General features: G+C 48.3%; 1 long non-coding RNA gene, 1 other non-coding gene and 1 pseudogene across 2 annotated transcripts; 2 read left to right on the plus strand and 1 right to left on the minus strand.

Annotated features, from left to right (window-relative positions):
- The first annotated feature begins 218 nt into the window (after positions 1–218).
- On the plus strand, positions 219–3,253 carry LOC129633015 (uncharacterized). The gene is made up of 3 exons (XR_008704835.1): positions 219–596; positions 1,012–1,150; positions 1,955–3,253. It is a non-coding gene; the product is annotated as an uncharacterized LOC129633015 (long non-coding RNA).
- A 10,213-nt stretch (positions 3,254–13,466) lies between these two features.
- Positions 13,467–15,501, plus strand: LOC129632926 (CD151 antigen-like; annotated as a pseudogene).
- A 7,286-nt stretch (positions 15,502–22,787) lies between these two features.
- Positions 22,788–22,859, minus strand: TRNAC-GCA (transfer RNA cysteine (anticodon GCA)). Its single transcript has one exon. It is a non-coding gene; the product is annotated as a tRNA-Cys (tRNA).
- Between the last annotated feature and the right edge of the window lie 2,669 nt (positions 22,860–25,528).

Here is a 25,528-nt window from a genome sequence, read left to right on the forward strand (position 1 = left end):
GGGAGCCTGGCGGGCTACAGTCCATGGGGTCACAGAGTCGAACACAACTGAGTAACTAACACTTTCACTTTCATTTACCATGTGCCTGGCAGACACTGCTGAGCCCTGAAAACGGACTTGGGTGGAAACAGACAAGACCCCTACCTACAAGGTGGCTCCAGGCTGGGGAGGCAGACAGACATTCAAATAACAAAAATACCTGCCATGGAGAGGTCCTTGCTGAATGCCAGAACTTCATGGGGCTCCCGTCCAGTGGACTCATCACCGGGATTATCAGCCCCTTTTGCAGATGAGAAAACAGAAGCTCGGAAAGGTGAAGAGACTTGTCTAGGTCCCCACATCTGGTGACTGGCAGAGCCTCAACTATCGTAGAACACAGACCAGCCTGACTCTGAAGTGTGGGATCTTTCTCAACCGCACACAGCTGCTGGGGTATGTTTCAAGTTTCTGGGTGAAGACACCAGGCCAAGGCAGAGTCGAGAAGATGCATGGACACCAGAGGCATGCAGCTTTCAGAGGCTCCGGTCTGGGCAGGATGTAATTTGCAGGCTACGGAAGAGGATTTGAGAAGAGTACGCTTCTCCCGGCCGTGAGGGGTACTGGATGTGTCTTGGTTTGTGTATGTGTGTCTGTGACCATACATGTGTGTCTCTGTTTCTGTGTGTGAATGTGTGCATGTACCTCTTGTGTTTGCATGAGGAGGGGAGGCAGACATGTTTGTGTGTAGGTGTATGTGTATTTGCATATGTCTCTGTGTGACTGTGTATCTCTGACTGTGTCTGCATTTAAGCGTGTGTGTGTGTGTTTGAGTGACAGTGTGTGTCTGAGTTGGGGGTGTGTGGATAGATGTGTGTCTGTGCATATGCGTTTGTGTGCATCTCTCGATTGGCACGCGTCTTTGGAGACGTGTGTGTGTGTGTGTGCGAATGCCTCTGTGGGTGTGTGTGGGGTGAGCTGCCCCCCTCCCCCTCCGCAGGTGTTTCTGTGGAGCTAATCGAACTTGTCCTTCAGAACCAGGGAAGCGACAGCGTCGGTGCCTTTAGCCTTATCTCCCAGCCTGCCGTTCTGTCAGAGGAAATTAGATTTGCTTGGCACAACCTGCTCCTTGTGAGGTCATTTTGGCTGCGGTCTGCACGTTCTGCTCTCCTAGGTATTTGTCTTTTGATTGCTTGATGAATACGTCCCAGCCAATGTCGAGATTAAGAGAACATGAGTTTCGGTGGGGGGCGGGGGGTGGTTTAAAATAAGAATCATCCAAGGGTGTAACGTTAGCTGTCTGTCTTCTTTGCTGTGGACTTGGAAGCCACGGTAAAGAAGATAGAGCTTTGGCTTTCGAATGGTAATGTTCAAGTCTCCTGTTGGCCCCTTATTTAAAAGCTGTGTGACCTTGGGGAGGACACTGTACCTTGCCAAGCCCAGGGTTTTTTACATGCTAAATTCAGTAGTTCTTTGGAGGAGCCAATATAATAAAAGATGAAAATGTTCTCAGAAATCCACAAAGTCCTTGAATTCTCTGATATCAAGGCTAAGAGGCTGAGCGGGAAGTCTCCAGGCTCAGAGGTCAGGAAGGTGTATGTTTGGATCCTGGCTCTATTCTTTTCCTAACACATGAACTTCAGCAAGTTGTGATGCCTCTCTGAGCTTCAGATTGCTTCTCTGTTAAACAGGATATTATTTATAAGGCACTTAGCTCACTGTTAGCCACTGTGAGGGGCCCCCAAACGAGAGCTGTTACTATTTTGGCTGATACAACAAGGGTGATGGGAATATGAATATCTGCCTACTTTCAAACTGTCTGTGAATGTAAGCAAGACACAGCCTCTGGGAGTGAGGGGGGAACCGACAATGTGATATAAGTGATTTACTATTATTTGTTTTTACGACTTCAAGACGCAGCGTCAGCAGAGTGTTCTTGGCATCGCCATTTCTGACCAGCAATTTGTGTTTCCTCTAGAACTCAGAGGCTGTTCGAATTGCAGAAAGGAGCTGAGAACAAGGTGGCCTCCATCCCAGAGTGGCCCAGATCAACTGCTGAGGGCCAACTTCCCCACATCTCCAGCCACATCCCTTCTACAGGATTCCCTCACTCCAGCAAGACTTCACCTCCTGCCCGTTGCCTTGGAACATGCTGTTCCCTCCCTGGGAATAGGCCTCACCACCACCCTACCCCCAGATTGTCTGGGCTGGGCTCCAGGTGCCTCTGTTCAGGCTAAGACAGATGTCCCTGCCCCATGTCCCCAGCCTACCCTGGATTCACCACACCATGTGTGATGCCCAGGGCATTTCAATGGTCTGCTCTGTGTCTGGCTCTCTCCCAGCCAGTGCCCTCCAGGAGGGCAGGGACAGGGGACGACAAGGCCCTCAGTGGATGTTTGCAAAGTGAACCCATGGAGATCAGCTGTTTTCTCTGATTTTCTGTCCCTGCCCCCTTAGATGCAATGCCTTCAGATATCAATCTATTCATCCAGACTCGCTTCTGACAACCATTTTGCTCAAAAACAGAGATCTTGGAGAGACTTACCCTGTCAATTTGGTTTGGTTTAGAAGCAGGTTTATGTCTGCTGGACTGCTGGTCTTTAATAAGAGTGCCACGCAGGCCAGAGGACAAAAGTTTCCGAAGCACTTGGCCAGCTTTCTCCAGTGTATTAGGGCTAGCGTGGGGGTTTGTCATAAGGACCGTGGTCATCCATGTAGGCCTGTGACGTCAGCTTTGGAGAGTGGTTGGGGACCTAGGTTCTGGAGGTGGACTACTCGGTTTCCAGCCTCAGAGACACTGAACCTCTTTGTACCTCGGTTTTCTCATCTGTACATTATCTGCCTCACTGAGGTCTGGTCAACATTAAAGGAGCTCATCCAAGTAAAGCCCCTGACCCAGCGTCTGGTGTGAAGTGAGTGCTCAGTGGAGGTGAGCTGGTGCCTCTTAGCACTGCATCTGTAACTGATGGAAACGCCAGCCCAGGCCTCCGCTGTGGCTGTAACAGAGGCTGCACAGCTGCAGTGAGACAGCGACGTCCCTTCTGCCAGAGCTGAGCTCCGGGAATTAGACGATGGAGTTACTCCTTAATTCAGATGAGTTTTTGTGAACAGGAAGACATCATTCAAGAAGAGATATGAGATCTGTCTGTACCTGATGTGGTGTGAGGCTTTCTCTTCCTTAATGAGTGCCTGGTTATGTGAATTGGTTGCCTTGGTGGTTGGGTCACCTGATGGCATAAAGCAGCGGTCAGCAAACAACAGTTCTCAGGCCAAATCCGTCCCACAGTCTGTTTCTGTAAATAAAGCTTTACTGAAACACAGTCACGACCATTCCCTTACACAATGCCTATGAGTGTTTTGCACCATAATGGCAGAGTTCAGTAGTTGTAACCGAGACCACAGGGCTTGCACAATCTACAATAGTTTCTGTCTGGTCCTTTACAGAAAAGTTTCCCTGGTGTTAGATTGAAGTAGGATTAAAGCTGATTAAGCTCAACCAGAACACTGGGCACCATCCCATCTCTCGCTGTCCCTCAAGCCCTGGCATCAGGCTGGTCACCAAGACCAGATTATTTTGCCCCACACTGTCTCATACATTTGGTCCCCCATCTCTTCCACAAAAGCCACAGCCTTCGTTCAGCCCTTTCCCCACCCCTCTTGACTATCACACACAAGGGCCACCACCAGCCCATAAGGTGTCTGGCTGAATTAGATAAGGATATCTTCTGTGGGTTGGTGCAGCTCCACCACTCATCACTGGGGTGCCTCTTGGCTGGAAAACCCCCCACCTAACACTATTGATTATACTGGATCAACTGTAGCTCTTACACCTCTTGGTTCCGTCTGTTGATTATAGTGTCTTCTGGTGTCCCTGTCCAGGCAGTCCTCCACACCAGAGCTAGAGTGATCCTTGTAACCAACTTGACCAGTTCATGGCTTCCCCTGGCCCCCAGGACCGAGCCTATGATGAACATGACATTCAAGGCCCTTCATGGTTTGGTCTTGGCTAGTCTCCCTGTCCCATGGCTCAAAACCTGCTCAGTCTACATCACATCTGAGCCCTGTCATGCAATGTGAGCCCGCCCCCCACCCCCACCACTCGCCATGAGACCTAGACTTCCACACTTGCTAATATTTTGGGGATCAGCACAGTCTTGTCCTTAGTGAAATCCTCTGCTCTTCCTCTTACCCATCCAGAAAATTCCTAGTCATCCTTCAAATCCACTGCAAGCATCTTCTCCCTGTTTCACCCTCTCCAGTGCTCCCAAGCAGACTTGGACCCTCCTTCTGCAGTTCGATTCAACCATGGTCCATAGCCCATCAGTGGGTCAGGTTAGCAGGGTAGTGGACCTTGATGAATGCTTCTTGAAAGATGAACTAGGGTGGAAAACACATAAGTGCATCACTCTTTGTCAGGTGTGGGTATAACACAGGATGAACAGCACAAGCCATGGAGCTGGACTGCGTATGCTCAAATCTAGCTCTGCAATTGATTAGCAATGGCCTTGGGCAAGTGACTTCACCTTTCTGTGTCTCAATTCCCTCAGCTGGAAAACAATGATAATGATAGCGCTTCCTTTATGGCCTACCATGAGCATTAAATCAGTATATTACTTAATATATGTTTATATATTACGTATAAATATATTTGTATGTTTGCACAACTATACCTTGGAGATATAGCACAGTTCGTTCCAGATCAATGCAATAAAGCAAATATTGTAACAAATCAAGTCACACAACTTTTGTGGTGTCCTGGTGCATATAAATTATGTTTACACTATAGTCTATTAAGTATGCAATAGCATTATTTCTAAGAAAACAATGTACATACCTTAATTAAAAAACAGTACTATTGCAAAAATGGCACCCAGACTTGCTCAACACAATGTTGCCACAAACTTTCAGTTTATGAAAAACATAATATCTGTGAAGTGCAATAAAGCAAAGGAAAGGCCTTATGGGCTTCCCTAGTGGCTCAGTAGTAAAGACTCTGCCTGCAATGCAGGAGACGTGGACTAAATCCCTGAGTTGGGAGGATCTGCTGAAGGAGGAAATGGCAACCCACTCCAGTATTCTTGGCTGGAAAGTCCCATGGACAGGGGAGCCTGGCAGGCTACATTCCATGCGGTGTCAGAGTTGGACATGACTTAGCAACCGAACACGTATACACATACACGTATATATTATATGTACATATATATATATGGTGCTAAGTCACTTCAGTTTTGTCTGACTCTTTTCGATCTTAGGGACTATAGCCCACCAGGCTCCTCTGTCCATAGGACTTTCCAGCCAAGAATACTAGAGTGAGTTGCCAGTCCCTTCTCCAGTAGATTTTCCCGACCCAGAGATCAAATCCGCATCTCTTATGTCTCCTGTGTCGGCAGGCAGGTTCTTTACCACTACTGCCACCTGGGAAGCTCAATATAGATATAATATAGATATAGATGTAATAGAGATCTACTATATTATCTGCTTAGAAAGATCCCCGGCCACACATGGAATGCTATAAACATGTTACCTAGTGTGTGTGTGCATGTGTGTGACCGTGGTTTATGATGGGCCTTATCTGAAAGCCTATGCTCTGGCTGAATCTATTTTGATCCTTACTAAAGCAATTATTTGACTATATTAATTTTTTTGGTCTTCTTTTCTCTTTCCTTTACTAGACAGGCAGCTCCTGGGAGGTGGTAGATGTGTCTTATTTATCTCTGCATTCCAAGCACCTAGCATCATACTTACTTGATCAATGTGGTTTTATTTATTTATTTAGCAAATGAGAAAATGAGGCCTAGGTGCAGAAGATGAAGCCCCCAGGGTCTCCTTACTGCAATAGCAGGGTCCAGAATCCTCCAGCCCCTCCCCAGCCTCCACCTTCTCCTGGGGGAAACATGCCAAGCCTGCCTGGGATTCAGGCAACTTTCTCAGGCTATCTGGTGTCCACGATGAGAATAGGTGAGCACAGCTCACTGTTGGCAAGAAGGAGGAAGGCATGAGGGACCCTCGAGCAAGAAATGGAGCTTCCAGACTGATGCCGGGGAAAATGGAAACTGCAGATGACCTAAGAGATTTCTATAATGAGAGAAAACCAATTTAAATGCAAATAGCCCACAGCTAGTTGGGGAAAGATTCCACACTGCCTCCCGAGGAAGGATGGGAAACAAACAGCCCTCATCATGAGGCTGGTTCACCGCTGGACAGGAGAGTTGCTTTATCTGTTTAGGATTAAAGTCTAAACTAGTGACCAAAGTCACATGCATTTCTGGCAGCATTTCCTGGTGCTCTGTTGTTCCCATTGAGAAATGGGGGTCTCTAAGGGGGCCAGCTGTCAGCCACTACCATTTACTGAGGTCCGGGCAGGTGATAATTGCCTGGCACGGCATAGAGGACAAAAGATATCCTGTAGATGGGCACTGCCTCTGAGGGACCTGCAGCCTCCGGACCTTCAGACCTTAGTCAGTTCTGGAGCCATAATAACAACCAACATTTTACAGAGCATTTTATGTGCCAAGCCCATGGCTAAATGCTTGATATGATAGTAACTCACCAAATTCTCACAGTGACCCTGGGAGAAACAGCCTATTATTATTCCCATTTTACAGATAAGCAAACTGAGGTTCTAAGACCCAGACAGGGTTCCAGAGCTCTGGCTCATACTCCCCTGATGTGCTGGGGAGAGACATGGAGTACATGTGCCCCAGAGCAGAGATGCTCGAAGTCTGGACGCCCTGGGACAGAGGCTGCCCATGGTCTTGGCCTGGGACAGAAAACATAACCCTGATCAACAGAACAAGAGGTATGGGTTGCTCTGTCACTAACTGGCTATGTGACCTCGAGGGTCACTTTCCCTCTCTGGGCTCATTTGCTTATATAAAATGAAGAAAGTAGTCTCAAATGATTTTAGGCTATAAAATTCTATTATTCTAGGACTCCAGCTACTCTCAGGAATAGCCATTGTCCAGCTGATAAAACACCTCCTTCACTCTCCTTTGTGGCCCGGGCCCTGCCCTCTACCCCTCTGGCCCATATCTTTTGCAAGGGAGCACTTTAATTTCCTCCTTTGGTTTCATAATTCAGGGACAGCACCATCTGCCACATTAAATCCACAGTTCCTGATAGCCTCCTTCTCAAAACAAGAGATGGATAAAGGCTTCATCTGGTTTATTTCATGGACAGAGAAGGAGCTGGCAAAACCAAGTGGGGACAGCTTTGGCTTTGCAAGCTGCAGTAATCCCCTAATCTTCTGGGAGGGCCCCAGAGCCCATTCTGTCATCTTCACCGCCCACTCTGGCCAAGTCATTGTGATGATGATGATGAGAGATGGCATTTACTAAGGCGCTTCTGAGTCAGGCATGTTCCTAAGTGTTTTGTGGGTTAATGTATTTCATCTCCACCACGTCTCTGCGAGGAAGGAGCTAATAAACATAGCCCCACTTGACAGACGTAGAAACTGAGTCGCAAGAGGCTTCAGAAACTTGCCAAAGGCTAAATGTGAACTGGCTGGGGAAATAAACAAATGCAAATACATCCCAGGGTGGCCAGTCTGAGAAGGGCGGGGCTTCACAGCCCAGTGTTCTGACCTCTGCTCTTTGAGGAGGTGGAGCCACTCTCCTCTATGAAACATTTACTCATCACGTGTTTGTGGAGCAGCCCACAGGGAGCCGAGTGTTGCTTTCCAGGCTGGAAACAAGGCCCACGGGGGCCCAGTCTCCTAGGCCTGACCCTTCTGTACAGGAGACAGGCCCCAAATAAGCAACTGAATACACAGACACAGTCATTTTAGGAAAATACAAAAGGGGGCGAGAGAGAGACACAGGTAGATGCGGAGAGAAGGCCTCTTGGCAAGGAGAACTTCTGAGCAGGGACGTGGGCGTTCAGCCTCGGCCCTGGACTCCTCCACCTCAGCCTGAGGGGTGTGCGTGGCCTGATGGTTCTCTGTCGGGGGGTCTGTCAGGCGTCTGTTCTGTGCTTTATGAGGCATTTAGTAGCATCACTGGCCTCGACCCGTAAGATGCTGGTGGCAGCCTGCTCTCTAGTGTGACAGCTGACACTGTCCCCAGATGTCACCAGATGTTCCTGGAGGACAAAATCTCCCCGATGCAGAACTGCTGAGCTACGAGGTCAGCAAAGCAGACAAATGGGCAGAAGGGATAGCAAAGCAGGCTGAGTGCAAGACAAGCATAAAGAAGACTGGTTTGGCTCAAGGGCAGTGGCCCGGGGGGAAGGTGCGTGGGATCATCAGGGCAATGGGGCTCTTTTAGAACTCTCTCGAAAGTCCTCAGTAGCATGCCTCTGTGCCAGGAAACGTGCAGGCCATGCCCAAGGACCCAGTGCACACTCTAAGGTGGGCATAGCCAGGGTGCCATCAGCTGAAGGCAGACGTCAGCATGGGGCTGTCCCTGGTCAGAGAGTAGAACAGGATATTCTGGACACAAGGCCAGCAGAGCTTCTTGGAAGGCAGTGAGCACAGTACAGGAAGGCCTCGGGCAGGCAGTGTCTGGACTGCCTCATGAAGAGAGATACAGGTGACTGAGGCCCTCACCTTTCCAGCATCCTGGCTATTCCGTTGCCATTAGCAACCACCCCGCTCCCCAGGGCCCCGTCACAAACTATTTTGGTGAATTTCTAATCATGGTAGCCGCCCTAGCCTAGCCAAGGTGTTGGCATGAGACCCAGGCTTGGCTATCAAATTCTTTCTTACTGGAGTTAGAATATTGGGCAGAGAAACCCACGGGCAGAGGATGGCTTGAGTCAGCTTTTCTAATGGAAATGGAACAAGGCATGTTCTTTTGTTCTGGCATATTTTTTTTACTCTCTCAGCTCCCTAAGAGACCATCATTTCTCTCTCTTCCAAGGCCTCCTAGTTTTTCAGCTTTTCCTTGTAATGCCCTTTTGATTGACGTATATCTATTTAATTTACCAGTGAGTTTCTGATGCTTGAAACCGCAATTAAAATAGAAATGGTGCATTGTGAAGAGGGAAAAGGGAGTGTGTATTTCTGATCCATTACACTCGGTACTTGACATTAAACAAGCTGTGTATCCTTCTCTCTCCTAGCTGCAACCAGGAGCTTCTCCAGGGCTGGGACCCTATGTTTTCCTTTTCATACCCACATCACTCAGCTCACACCTGCCTTCTTCTTAATTTAGTTCTGGCTGTGCTGGGTCTTCGTTGCTGTGCATGGGCTTTCTCTAGTTGTAGCAAGCAGGGAGCCCCTCTTCATTGCTGTGTGCAGACTTTTCACTGCAGGGACTTCTCTAGGCACCCAGGCTCAGTAGTTGTGGATCGTGGGCTAGTTGCCCTGCAGCATGTGGGATCTTCCTGGACCAGGTATCGAACCCATGTCCCCTGCACTAGCAGGTGGGTTCTTTACCACTGAGCCACCAGGGAAGTCCTGGGGCTGCCTTCTTTTTGCACTCACCACGGCTTGTAATGACTTATTTCTTTGTGGGATAATTTGTTTACCGTCTCTTCCCCCACTGTGCCGGAGGTCCCATGGAGAGAGAGCACGTGCAGTCTTAACACACAGGGTGACCAACCATCCTGATTTGCCTTTGTCACATGGGTTTCCTGGTTCTTGGTCTGCCAGTGCCAGAATCAGGAAAATCCTCAGCAAATTGAGACAGTGGTCACCCCACCACGGCAGGCATACAGGAAGTTTTCAATCACCATTCGTCCCTGACACTCAAGAACTACATGTTGAAAGGGACTGTAGAGGCATCCCAGCATAAGACAGATTCTTTTCTTCAATTACGTTTTTTTCACACCTACTCTGTGCCAGGGAACCAGGTTGCCCAAAGCAGGAGATTCAAGGAAGGGGAGTTCCAGCAGCCAGAACTGCAAGTGCAGATTAGAACCAGACTGAGGAGGGGCTCACACGTCAGGCTAAAGAATCTGAATACACACAGGTGCGACAGATTCCAAGCAATTTAGAAGCAGGGAGGAGACCTGGAAAGAGGAATCATTTAGGAGCGATGCCTCAGCAGCATTTACCCCAGGATCTCTAATGAAGGAAACTTTTGCAGGGGCTGCTGAATGAGGGGATGAAACCTGAAGTCGTTTTGTCACTTCTTCCTAGGGTGTATTTCCTTTTTCATTCAAACACAGCCATCTGCTCAGTTCAACATGCAGAAAATGCACCCCTCTGGAAACATACATTCATTCGTGGCTATGTGGTGAATTCCACTTCTTTGCTTCTCATGGAGATCCAGAGACCTGAACTATTCCACGAGACCATCCTCGGGGTGGGTTTCATTCCTGCTCTGTCCGCAGGTAAAAAACATGGATGGGCAGCCAAGCACACTTTGGGGGTCTGAAAATCATCAGAGAAGAATATGTTTCTAATCCAGCTCCCTCATTTCAGAGAGGGGCTTCCCAGGTGGTGCAATGGTAAAGAATCTGCCTGCTAATGCAGGACATTCAGGAGATGCGGGTTTGATCCCTGGGTCAAAAACATCCCCTGGAGTAGAAAATGGCAATCCACTCCAGTATTCTTGCCTAAAAAATTCCATGAACAGGGGAGCCAGGCAGGCTCCAGTCCATGGAATCACAAAGAATCAGATACAACTAAGCAAGAGCATGGCAGTGGCATTTCAGAGAGGGCTAAGAATCTTCCTAAAAAGACCTAACAAGCGAGAAGCAGAGAATGGGCTGTTCACTCCTTACCTTTCTGAATAAAGAACTGAACAGCATAGAAGGGAGCCCCTAGCAGACAGGAGAAAGTTCTAGGGGGTGAACAGACGCAGAAATAAAAAGATAGAATCAGGTGGCTAGAGAGTTTTTCCCTCTTTAAAGTCTTTCTCAATCCTTATTACACCAAGAAGACACTCACTGGGGCACTTATGTCTGTCACACCTCTCCAGATATCCCATTTAAATGAACATCTAAAAGGCTTCATGAGCCTAGAGTCTTCAATGGGCGACCCTATTCCTCTAGAATTCAGCAATACTGCTTCATTTGCATAATATTTCTTTTTATGAGTAGCTTCTATTTGTGGCTTTCCATTTATAGTAATGAGTATGCTTCCCTTTAGAATCAACATATTTTGAGCTTTAAATGTGAGACAAGTTCAAGAAAAATACTGAGGGAAGAGGAGACCCAGTAGACCAGGGGTATACAGCTGTTGCACAATTATTGATGGTCTTCAAACAATTGAAGCTTGAAAACAGGGGCAGAGGTCAGAGGTCATGTGATCCCAGGCTGCTCACCTGAGCAGGCTCCATTCATGTCATTCAGCAAATGTCAAGCCTGAAATGTAAAAAGTGGCTCCTTAAATGAATTAGAGACAGAGACCCTGGAAAAATGTCAGAGGTTTCTTCCCATGACCTTGAACAGATAAACCTCCTGAGATGAGAGAGAGTAGTTCTATTGTTTAACTTGGCAAAGGACCTCCTGGTGACCCCTTTAGAAAGCGGTCTCCTTTCTAAACAAAAAGGTGGCTGGTGAATTTATATGATTCCTATGAAAAATCACTGAAACAGTGATCATGGCAGGCATGGTGGTGGAAAGGCAGTAGCAGCCTTATTGGCACCGTGTTAAGTTCTGTTCTTCCGGAAGCTTCTCCCTTGATGCAAACTCCCTATAATGCTAATGCTAATATTATCTGACATTCAAGGAGCACATACTATGTGCTACGACCTCTTCAAAGTTCTCCATCCATTCATTTAATCCTAACATCAGTGCTAGGAGACAAGTATTATTACTCACATTTCACAGATGAGAAAACTGAGGTCTTGAGAGGCTAAGAATCTCCACAAGGACATAACCAGAAGAGGGTAGAAGTAGATTCAAGCCCAGGCAGTCTGGTTCTAGAGCCTACCCACAACTATCACACTTCACAGAGGTGAACGAGTAACTTCATCTTACAGATGACGACTCTGGGCTTGGAGGGTAGAATACTTAACCTGAGATCACACAGCTAATGAATTGTGAAGTCAGCTAAACCACCTCCCAAGAGTAAGCAGCATTTTCCTGAAAGCAAGTCATTTCACTAATTAACAAATGTTTATGGAGCATCTACCCTATAGGCAAGACCCCTCTTCTTGCACACACGTGCTCTTGCACTAGCCATGTACAACTGGGGGCATTGTTCCCTCCCTACTCTCCCTCAGACCTCCCGGGGTACGGGGCAGTAATCTCATGACTTCTTCCTGGGCCTCTGGGTATCTGGATGAATCTAAGGCAGACCTAAGGGCCCCAGAGACCTCACTGTCTGGCAGAATCAGCCAACCTGGGCAAAGGCTGTAGAAACTTTATTCTGGTCTCAGTTCTGACATTTTCTGCTAGAGTCTCTGTGCCTTCCAAATGGTCTGACTTAACTCATGGGATTATTGCAAAAATGCAATGGGATGATGGGCAAAAGACTTTTCTTCCTGTAAATGGCTCCACGTAAATGGTGGCCATTAGCTTGCATTGCTCTCTGGTGCATGGTTTTTAAAAGAGAAATTACTGTTTGTTTCTAGTTGTCAAAGTTTGGGTGTTACAGAAAAACACACAGAAACAAAGAAAAAATTGTTCATTACCCCTCTACCCCTTGATGATCTCTATTAACCAACTGATGTATTCCCTTCTGGCTACAAAAATGTAAATGTGAATATAATCATTGCCTGAAAAAATCCAGCAGGGTCCCATTGCACTTAGAATAAAATCCAAACTCCCTGTAAACACCTCACCTTGGCTTTCAGTCTAGTTATCCTGCCTGTGCCTGACTCTCCCCACCTCTTTTCTCCCTGCTCACGCACTACTTCTCTTCCTTTATTTTCTTTTCTAATACTCCAGTTGTGTTGTCCTTAAAGTCTTCGGCACTCTGCCCGAAATGCTCCTCCCCAGATCCTCATGACCAGATGTTTTTCAATGCAGGAGGCAATCAAACCGTCAGTTCCTCGGATCATCCCTACCTGTCCCTCCCTCTGAACGAGCCCATCTTATATCTTCTTTATGGCACTGTACTACTCTCAGAATTACCTTGCTTATTCCTGAACATATTCTATATATATGTCATCTGCTGCTGCTGCTGCTGCTAAGTCGCTTCAGTCCTGTATGACTCTGTGCGACCCCATAGACGGCAGCCCACCAGGCTCCCCCGTCCCTGGGATTCTCCAGGCAAGAACACTGGAGTGGGTTGCCATTTCCTTCTCTAATGCACGAAAGTGAAAGTGAAGTCGCTCAGTCGTGTCCGACCCTCAGCGACCCCATGGACTGCAGCCTAGTCCGGGTATGTCATCTGACTGCCTCCCAAATAATACACTCACCTCGTTGCCCTCCATCACCGAAGTGTTCAGAATATTGTCTGGGACACAGCACCTTAGCTACTTAAAAAGTGAATGGAGAGGGCGTGGGCCACAGTGGGGCTGTGGGCACCCCCGGCCACAGCCCGCCTGGCCTCTGCCGCCTTGGGTGGACCCCGGGGGCCCGCCCGAGTGGGTGTCCCGCCCATGCGCGGAGCTCTGCTCGACCGGCGTCGCGGCGTCCTTGGCCGCAGGCCGGGCCTGCGCCGGCTGCGTATTCTCTGCGCTCAGAGTCGCGGACTCCGACGCGGGGCTGGTTGAGACAGACCTGTGACGTGTCCCTGGCCTTCTAGTGGAGCTTCCTCAGGCGGGAACTTCTGTCTTCCTGCCTTACAGAGGAGCCCTCCCCACCAGCCAGCCCCTTCCCGGCCCACCCGGCCCCAGGATGGGCGAGTTCGGGGAGAAGTCGACAACTACATGCGGCACCGTCTGCCTCAAGTGCCTGCTCTTCACTTGCAGCTGCTGCTTCTGGCTGGCTGGTCTGGCCGTCACGGCTGTGGGCATCTGGACGCTGGCCTTCAGGCGTGACTGCATCAGCCGCTGGCTTGGGGCACCTGCCTGGCCACAGCCTGCATCCTGGTGGTGGCGGGCACTGTCTTCACTGTGACTGGGGTTCTGGGCTGCTGTGCCACCTTCAAGGAACAGAGGAACCTGCTATGTCTGTCCTGCATCCTTCTCCTTATTAACTCTGCTGGAGATCATTGCAGGAGTCTATGTCTACTCTCAGCGGCTGAACGCAGAGCTCAAGGAGAACCTGAAGGACACCATGACCAAGGCGTACCACCAGCCGGGCCACGAGGGCGTGAGCAGCGCCGTGGGCAAGTTGCAGCAGGAGTTCCTCTGTTGTGGTAGCAACAACTCGCAGGCCTGGCAGGACAGTGAGCGGGACTGGCAGGACAGTGAGTGCATCCGCTCGGGCCAGGCAGGTGGACATGTGGTCCCCGAGAGCTGCTGCAAGACCATGGTTGCTGGCCATGGGCTGTGGGACCATGCCTCCAACATCTACAGAGTGGGGGGCAGCTGTATCACCAAGCTGGAGACCCTGATCCAGAAGAACCTGAGGATCAGTGGGGCCATGGGCCTGGGCATCGCCTGTGTGCAGGTGTTTGGCGTGCTCTTCACAAGCTGCCTGTACAAGAGCCTGAAGCTGGAGCACTGTTGACCGTGTCTGTGGGCGCCAGCCCTCCATGTGCACCGTAGCTTCTCGCGATGTGGTGACTACTGACTCTCCTGACAGCCAGGCTGCTGCGGTCCAGGATGTGGCTCTGTCCCTCCTCTGCGGGGGAGACTGGGTTCTGGTGCCTAGGCCCCCCACCATGCCATCACCGGGACCTCTGGGGACCCCCAAACCCCAGAGGCAGCTTCAAGTGCCTTTAGCTGCACACCAAAGTCCCAAGGCCTAAAAGGTCAGCCCCACCTATCTGCTGGGGTAGGTGGGTGGGGGCTGAGGATTAACAAGGGTCCCCCTCCCACCGCTGTCTTTTTTGGGCTGAAGTCATGGCCTTGGGTTGCTCCCTGAGGCCTGCGCGAGTTGGACAGAAATGGGCTGGCACAGGGGGCGCCGAGCAGCAGGTGAGGACGCCCCAAGTGCCTCCCCACAGACCCCTCGGGTATTGGGGCCTCCTCCTTAACTGGGGAACAGCTCTCCTGGCCAAGCCTCTGCCGCTGCCCCTGCTGCCCTCCCACCATGCTGACCACCATCTGCAGCCTTGTATTCACTGTTCTTTGTTGTCACGCCTCTCCCAGAGGCAGGCATCCCGCGGGTTATAGTCACTGCTGTATTCCATGCCTAGGACTGCTCCTGCTACTTGACAGGTGCTCAATAAATGTCTGTGGAATTAAAAAAAAAAGGGGGGGGGATGGATTTTATTAATGTACTTTCAAGCTGAGATCATACTATATTAATGGTTTGCAACTTGATGTTTTCACTTAATATGGTGTGACCACAGTGACTTTTCCCAGGTGGCTCAGTGGTAAGAAATCCTCCTGCCAAACGGAAGACCTGGGTTCAATCCCTGGGTCAGGAAGATCCACTGGAGAAGGAAATGGAAACACACTCTAGTATTCTCACCTGGGAAATCCCATATGGACAGAGGAGCCTGGCAGGCTACAGTCCATAGGGTTGCAAAAGAGTTGGACACGACTTAGCAACTAAACAACGACTTTTAATGGTAGTGTGGTAGTCCATTGAATGGATATATCATCATTTTCAATTAAGTCCCTGTTATTGACTAGTTGGGACATTTCTTTTTTATTTGATTTATTTTATTGACGTATAATTGATTTACAATATTGTATTAATTTCTGCTGTACAGCCAAATGATTCAGTTATACAATCATATACATTCTTTTTCATGTCCTTTTCCATTATGTTTTATCACAGGATATTGAATTTAGTACCCTGTAGGACCTTATTGTTTATCCATCTTATATATAACAGCTTGCATTTCCTAATCCCAACCCACCCCTCCCCCACTCCCCTTCCCCCTTTGCTAACCACAGATCTGTTTCCTTTTTTTTCGGGTTGGAGGGGGGACATTTCTGATACTTGTATTTGCAAGAGATACTATAGCAACCATCCCTTGTACACACAGAGTTTTGCATCCCTCCATGACCATTTCCCTAGGATTAATTTCTAGCAGTAAAATCGTGGCATCAAAGTGGGGATCGTGTTTATACTCTTGATATATATTGCCAGACTGGCTTGAAGAGCAGTTGTACCATCTCTGAGTTTGCTTTGATGACCCTTAGCATTTGGCCTTTTTAATGGAATCCTCTGAACACACAGGAAATGTCACTATCTGCTTACTTAAGGTTGAGGTCACTCAGCGAGACAGGTGATGTCTGCTGCCTACAGAAGCCCCTTCATTCCAGTGACGGGTACACCTTCGAGCACTGACAGGGCCGGCATGTGATTTGTGGGGATCCTCTAGGCTTTAAGACTAGAAGTCACCTCAGCTGGGCCTGAGGGGTTTATCATTCTGGAAACTGATGACAGCCTGCCCCAGCCAGATTCTGTCCCAACTGGATATTCCTCCTTTTGTGTCTCAAACAGGCCCTGGGCTCAGCCAGCTGGCCCATCGCTGGGCCCTGCCCACACCTGACCAAGTCTTCTGTGCCTTTGCTCACCTGCCTTCACTACACCCTCTTCCATCTGCTTCCCCACGGTCTAGGGCTGCTCCCACCCCCACCTTCTCGGAAGCCCCCAGGGAACCCCTTCCAGCCCAGAACTGCTGTCAGTCACCCTGATGACCAACCTCTCCTCTGACATTTCATCTCACTGTGCTGTGTAGACACCTTTGTGCCTGGATAAGTTGAAATCTCCAACTGAGTGTTTTTCTCCCTTTGGGAACTGGTCCATAGTAGGGATAGTCAGGCCTGGGACTGAGCCTTGACTCTGCTTCCTACTAGCTCTGTGCCTTTGGACAATGTATTGAATCCTTCTGAGCCTCAGTTTTCCCATCTGTAAAGTGGGATTATAATAGTACCTATCTGAAAGAGTTGCCCTGAGAATCCAATCCGCATATAGTTCTTCACAGAGTGCCTGACCATGAAACAATTGCTGAAATCGATGGACAAATAGGAATTCATCTTCATTTTGTCTCTACCTCCACAGAGGCTGAACCAGTGATACGCACAACGTTAAAGGAAACATTTGTGGATGGAATGAACATATATAAGCCTTCACTGTGTTTGTATTTAGCCTTACTAAACAGCATCCAGGGGGACCAGAACCAGCCATCTCAGGATCTAGGGGCAAAACAAGGAAAAAGGAATCTCATCTTTAGCTGACTTCTCCCCGAGACCTGTATCCAGTGTTTCCCCTCCCCACATTATCTGATTTAATCCCCACACCAACCCCAAAGGCAGATATTTTTATGTCTCTCTGACAACAAAATCTACTCTTTTGGGACCATCTACTGTGTGCTAGACCTAGGCAAGACACTTTCTAAAAATGTGATTTCATTGAAACCCTCACAGTATCTTAGTGAGATGAGGATTGTTATTCCTAAAGATGAAATGGGGTCAGAAAATTTAAGTATACCACCCAAGGGCTCACAGGTAGTAAGAGAAGAGGATGAGACTGGATTTGGAAAAAAAAAAAAAAGAAACAATACCCCACCCCACCCCTCAAAAAAAGCTAGAAACTTTCACTAACCATCTGACTTTTTGACATTCTCACAGAACAGAGCTCTGCATTCAGTCGGTGTTTAATAGAAAGGGGATTCCAGTTGCGTGGTGATCTTGGCCCTTTTAACAGATGCTTCAAAGGGAGCGGTTTCTATTTCTGGTGGCCATTCGTGATCTCCAGGGAGGTTGCTCCCCACCTCCTCCTCTGCCATCATGATGTTCTTGTTTTTCTCTGGGCCCTATGACTCAGCACACAGCTCCAGATGGCTTCCTGCGTTTCCAGCCTTATTGGCTGGGGTGCCCAGGTCCTGGTACAGTAAACTAAAACCGAAAATCAGTTACAGCTAAGAACGGAAACTCTCTCTTCTCTGCCCTCTAATATGAAGACTGCAGGATCCACAACTCATGCTGGTTGGTCCCTCTGTGGCCTTAGCTTACATTGTTCATCCCTTCTGGCCCCAAGACACCCACACTCCACCCCAGCACATCCTTGATGCCTTAAAGATGACACCCAGGGGTGAACCCAGGGGCCAGTTTTCGCCACCACCTTGGTTGATTGACCTTAGGCAATTTTCTTTGTGAGCCTCAGCGATCAGACAGGGACACTGATACTGCCTGCCTCTGAAGATTGTGGGGTTAGGGTTGCCAGACAAAATACAGAGCACCCAGTGCTATGGACTAAATCCTATATCTCACCAAAACTCGTTTGCTAAATCCTACTGCCCTAGGTGATGGTATTAGGAAGTGGGACCACTGGGAGGTACATAGGTCACACGATCAGAGGCTTCCTGAATGCCGTGAGTGGTGATGCAAGAGACCCCATGGAGCTCCCTCATCCTTCCTACCATACAAGGACCCAGGGAGAAGACAGCCATCTGTAAATCCGGAGAAGGGCTTTCTCCAGACTCCAAATCTGCTAGTGCCTTTATCTTGGACTTCTTAGCCTCCAGAACCATGAGAAATAAATGTGTGTTTTTTAAGCCACCTGGTCTGTGGTATTTTGTTATAGCAGCGCTAATGCACTAAGACACTCAATTAAAATCAAACTTCAAATAGACAGATTTTTTTTTAACGTATAAGTATGTTCCAAATATTGCATTCAGATTTAACTGGGTAATTTGTAACTTCATTTACTAAATTTAGTAAGTCTGTGTGGAGTGAGGTGACAAATGTGGAAATTCTATGTCGCCTACCAAGAGCTGTATACTTAATGCCTTTACCACGAGCTGTGTGTGTATCAACCCCTGGGCCAGCAGCTTGGTCTGGAGCGTAGAACAGGCAGTCTCAGCATCAGGTGATGGTGACTTATACCACCTCAGCCTGTGAACTGGGAAACCTGGCTCTTGTTTGTCAGTTGACTGATCCTTGGACAGTTCACTCTGGGGCTTCAGTGATTCCATTTTGAATTCTCCCAAATTCAAGAATGAGAAACTTTGGGACAACAGCTAGCCAGAACTTTTCCTATTGCTGGTTGACAGGCACACGTCTGGACCAAAATCTCCTTTTGACTATATGATTGAAGAAGGAAAAAACCCAACATGACTTATAAGTGAATTATGCAACATAGGATAGATTTAGCTCCAAGAACACTGCTTAACATAGGAAAACAAAAGGAAACCACTAGTAAACCATATACAGACAACTTGTTTATTTAGGGCTTTGGGTGTCTCCTACTACCAGAATTCTGAGGGAAGGAATTTCTTCTGTTTTGTTTTTAGTGCCTGGCCTAGGCAGGGTGGACTGTTTGTTTACCTGAAACCAGTCTAGCTAGTTACATTAAAGAAAAATAAAGGTCTTAATCTATGAGGAAGGAAGCTTTCTAAGACCAATACCCTCCCTTCCTTGTTTAGGAGATGATATTCATGGCCCTAAGGGTATTGTTTCTTTCGGGTTTTTGTTTCATTTTTATTTTTTTGGCTGTACCACATGACTTGTGGGATCTTAGTTCCCTGATCAGGGATCGAACCCGGCCTTAGGCAGTAAACGCGAGGAGCCCTAATCACCAGACTGCAGGGAATTCCCAGCCCCAGGTTTTTTAGAGCAGTTTTTACCACCTCTCAACAAAATCTCCCCTAAAACAGTAACCAAGTCAAGAGTCCAGTAACTGGGGCCCAAGGGCTGGGTTCCTTGGCCTGCATTCCCCCAAGTTCCTTAAATATCTGCTACCATGTTTTGTTTTTTTTAACAGATTTGTCATTGGTTACCAAGACACTAACGAATGCCCAGTACCCAGTCAGTATTTCAGTCTCATGACTGGCTGGCTCCACCAATCAAAGAAGGACAGGTTGACCCCAGGAACTCCTTAGCGTTCAGGAAGCCATCTTGGAATTCGCCTCTTACAAGCAGCAATCCAAAGGGGGGCCCAAGAACGCTGGGGCTTGGGAACGGCTCACCGATTCCTGCAGCTGCCTCCAGGCCCCTCCTCTCAGTCGCCCTTCCTTCATCTCTCCCTGAACTGCCACAGGGTCAGCTTTCTACCCCATAGTTCTCAAAGCTGCTCCCACGTCTCCATTCCTGTCACCTGCCCAGGCCAGCCTTCCCCATCTCTCCCAGGATTATTGCTTCCAGACTTTGCTCCTCACATCCTTCTTCCCCACCGCCGCAGAGTGATCCTCTCTAAACCAAGAGTCAGCCGCAGTCAGCTTGTCCCATATCTCCCATTCTATTACATTTAGGAAGCCTGACACTTTCACTAAAACATTGCTTTGTGCGAGATGCGGGGAGACAGGGCTTACACACTCACAGCCATTTCTGGTTTTGAAGACCCGCTTCCACTGAATTTGCTGAGGATAGGAACTGAATACCTTGCACACACACCGCTGCCATCCCATCATCTACCATATCAATACAGATGTGGCTTTGGCCCTTTTTCCAATTTCCCACTGCCCCAAATTCCTATCAGTCATTTTTGTGAGCATCAGACTTTTCTGAATTTTTCTGGATAAAGAAATTTATGTCAGCAAAGCATTGTGTCTTTAATTATGAACTTGAAGTAAATATGTAATGCATGACTTTTCATTAAGGCAAATTAAAACATCAGAGATAAAGCTCATAGCATAGAACAAGAAAGTGGAGGAACATGTTTTCTTGACGTCATCCCTGCGTCCCCATCCAGCCCCGGAGTGCTTACCTCTTGAACTTCCGGTTGTGAGATACAAATAAACTCCTACACACCAGGTCTTTTGCTCCTTGCAGTAAATATAATTGTATCTGACGTGTTCCTCATCTGGCTCTGAAACTGCCCACTCTTAATGATTTCTAGCCTCTTACCCATATTAATTTTCCTACCTAGCATTTCAATTTCCTACCTAGCATTTCAACACTAGCTGAGGATATACTATTTCTTAATAGTTTACAAGTTTTCTGTTTTCCCACAAGAATCTTGGCTCCTGTGAGGAAGGAGCATGTCTTGCTGTCATATCCCTAGGGTCAAACACAGTACGGGGTATATAGTAGGTAGTCCATACGTCTTTGTCAAATAAATAGTAGCAGTAGTGTTAGTCGCTCAGTCAGGTCTGACTCTCTGTGGCCCCATGGACTGTAGTCCGCCAGGCTCCTCCGTCAATGGAATTCTCCAGGCAAGAATTCCGAAGTGGTAGCCATTCCCTTCTCCAGGGGAATCTTCCCAACCCAGGGATCAAACTGGAGCTTCTAAGTGGTTGAATACAAATCTGATCATGTCTCTCCCCATTTAAAGGCTAAACGCCAAACTGCTCAAATAGGCAATCAAGGCCATTTCCGCCCTGGACTCTGCCTGCCCCACCTGCCTTATCCCAAATCATACTTTTTGCTGCTGCCTCTGTCTGCACCCTCTGCTGAGGCTTTGCACAAGCCTCTTGCTCCTGCACACACACACATTATTGAGCCCCTACTCTATGCCAGGCGCTCATTTAGGTCTAGGAGAGAAGTCAGTGAACCAGACAAGTAAAGTCTCTGCTGCCATGGAATTCAGCAGGAAGGACAGATGTTAGCCAAGTAGCTACCGTGTGCAGTTTTAATAAGAGGGGGGATAAGGGAATGATAAGAGCCCCTCGGTCTCTAGGCAGCAAACTTCTATTATTCTTTAAAATCCAACTTAGGGGAAGGTCCACCGTCAATTTCTCTAAGAGGACTTTTCCGTGCCTCTGGCCTGAAGTAGGTGCTTCTGGTGCCCCCATAGACACCTGCTGGACATCCCAAGACATAGAACTCAGCCTATTGTCTTTGCTGCCTCTTGTGTGTTTCTCTAGCCAGCCTATGAGCCCTGTCTTACTGATCTCTGTATTTCACAAGGTCCAGGAGAGGGCTCAGCATGGAAGTTTTTATTGAGTTCAGCAACTGACCTGTCCCTTCTGTGGCCTGCCCCCTCCTTCGCAGCCCCCTTTCCCTTGCGCAGGTTCCAGGCTATCTTGGTCTCTCCCTTCCACGCTCAGCTCCCCAGGCATTTCTTCATCTTGTTTGAATTAACCCTTCCTCTCCCAAGGGAAGCTGTGGATTGGGAAAGTACCAGTTTCCTTTTGGGCTAAGTGAAGCTTAGGTAAAAGGCCAAGAAAGTTCACTCTAAACTCTAACTAATCATGATTGTTTTTATGCTTTCTCCCCTCCCCCCTTTATTCCTCGGGCTAAAAAGCCCCTCTTCCCCTTCCTTGTTTTGCATTATTATCCAACTATACTCTTTCCAGAATATACCAGATTGCTCATGTCTCTGTACCTCTGCACATGCTGTTCCCCTCTGCCAGAAATGCTGTTCCCCACCGCTCCTTCTTGATGAAAGCGACCACACCCTTTGAAGCCTAGCTCTCATGTTACCTCCTCAGTATGGCTTCACCCATGCCCCCTCTCCCATCCCCAAGCAAAATGAATTGTTCAAGGGTGCTCTCTGCTTCCTTGGCTATCACCTCATCCTACAGCATTTTGATGGTTCGTCCATGATACTTTTATTCTCAGACAGCGAACTCCTCACCATTTGGATGTGCTCACCCCTCTTTGTCCTTCTGGTGCTCAGCATAGGGCTGGCACCCTGCGAAAGCAAATATTAATAAATGATTGCTGCTTTGGATGGCTGAGGTCTAGGGCAGGGGATGAGAAGGAGCAGCTATCTCTCCTGGTAACAGCACTTTGATATGCCCTGGAATCATCTCCCCACTTTCTGCCCATATGGTTTGGGTGAAACTAAGACCCAGAACAGAACATACGATCCAAGGCAACCCAACCAGCACAACTGACCACAGTGACTGCCCAGGGCTTGTTAGGCAACCCAAGCCTGAGCAATCAGAAAAGTGAAAGTGAAGTTGCTCAGTCGTGTCCGACTCTTTGCGACTCCATGGACTGTAGCCTACCAGGCTCCTTGGTCCATGGAATTTTCCAGGCAAGAGTACTGGAGTGGGTTGCCATTTCCTTCTGCAGGGGATCTTCCCAACCCAGGGATTGAACCTGGGTCTCCCGCATTGCAGGCAGACGCTTTACCATCTGAGCCACCAGGGAAGACTGGTGCAATCAGAGACTGAGCAATCAGAGCATGGCAGCAAAACTGCGTATGGATCTTGGGGGAAAGAAAAACGATACACTAAAAGTAGAGCCAGTTCAGTTCAGTCGCTCAGTCGTGTCCGACTCTTTTCGACCCCATGAATTGCAGCACGCCAGGCCTCCCTGTCCATCACCAACTCCCAGAGTTCACCCAGACTCACGTCCATCGAGTCAGTGATGCCATCCAGCCATCTCATCCTCTGTCGTCCCCTTCTCCTCCTGCCCCCAATCCCTCCCAGCATCAGAGTCTTTTCCAATGAGTCAACTCTTCGCATGAGGTGGCCAAAGGACTGGAGTTTCAGCTTTAGCATCATTCCTTCCAAAGAAATCCCAGGGCTGATCTCCTTCAGAATGGACTGGTTGGATCTCCTTGCAGTCCAAGGGACTCTCAAGAGTCTTCTCCAACACCACAGTTCAAAAGCATCAATTCTTTGGCGCTCAGCCTTCTTCACAGTCCAACTCTCACATGCATACATGACCACTGGAAAAACCATAGCCTTGACTAGATGGACCTTTGTTGGCAAAGTAATGTCTCTGCTTTTGAATATGCTATCTAGGTTGGTCATAACTTTCCTTCCAAGGAGTAAGTGTCTTTTAATTTCATGGCTGCAGTCACCATCTGCAGTGATTTTGGAGCCCAGAAAAATAAAGTCCGACACTGTTTCCACTGTTTCCCCTGTTTCCCCATCTATTTCCCATGAAGTGATGGGACTGGATGCCATGATCTTCGTTTTCTGAATGTTGAGCTTTAAGCCAACTTTTTCACTCTCCACTTTCACTTTCATCAAGAGGCTTTTTAGTTCCTCTTCACTTTCTGCCATAAGGGTGATGTCATCTGCATATCTGAGGTTATTGAGATTTCTCCCGGCAATCTTGATTCCAGCTTGTGTTTCTTCCAGTCCAGCATTTCTCATGATGTACTCTGCATATAAGTTAAATAAGTACAGCCAGTGCCCCTAAAAATTGTCCCGAAGTCCAGGATAATCGACAATCTGACTGCTCATGGTTCTGTGCTTCCAAAGGACCAAAGGGTTTCTACCCTCGAGATCTGCTACTGTTGTGGGAGAAATTAGGTCTGCCTAGAGTTAAATGAAGCAGGATGAGGCTGTGGTCAAAGAACACATACTTTGGAGTCAGACTGTGGAAGATTGAATTTTAGCCCTGCCACTTGCTAACTGTCCCTTATCTCCGTGACGCTGGGTCTCTTCGGCAAGCCAAAGAGAGTATCAATTTGCAGGTTCGCTATAACAAGTAGGATGTGCATGTAAATAGCAGTTATTTAATTACTACTATTACTCTGTTATTGGAGAAGGCAATGGCACCCCACTCCAGTACTCTTGCCTGGAAAATCCCATGGACAGAGGAGTCTGGTAGGCTGTAGTCCAAGGGGTCGCTACAAGTCAGACATGACTGAGCGACTTCACTTTCACTTTTCACTTTCACGCATTGGAGAAGGAAATGGCAACCCACTCCAGTGTTCTTGCCTGGAGAATCCCAGGGACAGGGTAGCCTGGTGGGCTGCCATCTCTGGGGTCGCACAGAGTTGGACACGACTGAAGCAACTTAGCAGCAGCAGCAGCATTACTCTGTTATAATTATTAGTAGGAGGTATTTGGGTTATTTATTTGCAAATGACAAAGACCCAACTTTAAAACATGCATAAGCAAAGAGGCAAGTATTAGTCCACGTAGCTGAAAGTGAGAGGTACGTTTTGAGTTTCTCAAATGACTATAAGACTGGGTGTCCTGCTTGCACCTCTCTCAGCCTCGCTTGTCTCTGGGGTGACCTTATTCTCAGGCAACCACCAGGCATGCAGAGTCTCTAGTTGCTCCAGAGAGCTAGCAATTCCTGTTGAAAATAAAGCATCTTTTATGCAACATGCGACTATCTTGGAACTGAGGCTCATTGGTTATTGTGTTCACCACATTCTTATCTTGGAGCCTGTCAAGGGCAAGAGAACATGTTCTGATTGGTTAAGCCTGGGCCATGTGACCAGCCTTGGTGTTGAGCAGGGAGGAGAGAATCTGACTTTTTTCAGCTTGAGAGTGGTGGGGAAGAGGGTCTCCATGGAACACCAGGATGTTGTCACCCAAAGAGTGGGGTATGCTGGAGAAAAAAAACCCAAAACAACAGCTGTGCTCTACTAAAGGAGATTAGTCGGGCCCAAGGAAGGATTAGACGTGGAAGATCAGGGAATCAACAGGCTCAAGGCTAACCGGATGGCTCTGAGTTTGCAGCCCCAACTTTGGTCCCTGACTGGCCTCAGGAGCCTGACTCAGCAGTCAGGCTGCCACACATGGGGTTTTGCAACCGACCTTTCCTCTCTCCCCAGCCCTGCGCTGGTGTGTCCCTGGGGCTGGACCCAGCTCCCGCCTTGAAATGCCCCCTGCCTGGGCCTCTGCCAGTCCCTAGGAAAGGGAGGGTCTCTGGCCTCCTCACATCAGCTCTCCCATTTCACCCTTCCATCCTCCTTGCCCAGGGGCAAAGTCTGGCAACTGTGGAGAAAACAGTCAATGGCCACTTTGCTCTTTGGTTGGGAAGCAAGTGGCCAGGGCTGTGTGGCTCCCCTGCCCCCAGCCAAGCAGGGGAAAAACCAGGATTGCTTTGTAGACACCCGGGCCCCCAGA

The sequence above is a fragment of the Bubalus kerabau genome, chromosome 18 (genome assembly GCF_029407905.1).
Source record: "Bubalus kerabau isolate K-KA32 ecotype Philippines breed swamp buffalo chromosome 18, PCC_UOA_SB_1v2, whole genome shotgun sequence".
Classification (NCBI taxonomy): Eukaryota; Metazoa; Chordata; class Mammalia; order Artiodactyla; family Bovidae; genus Bubalus; species Bubalus kerabau.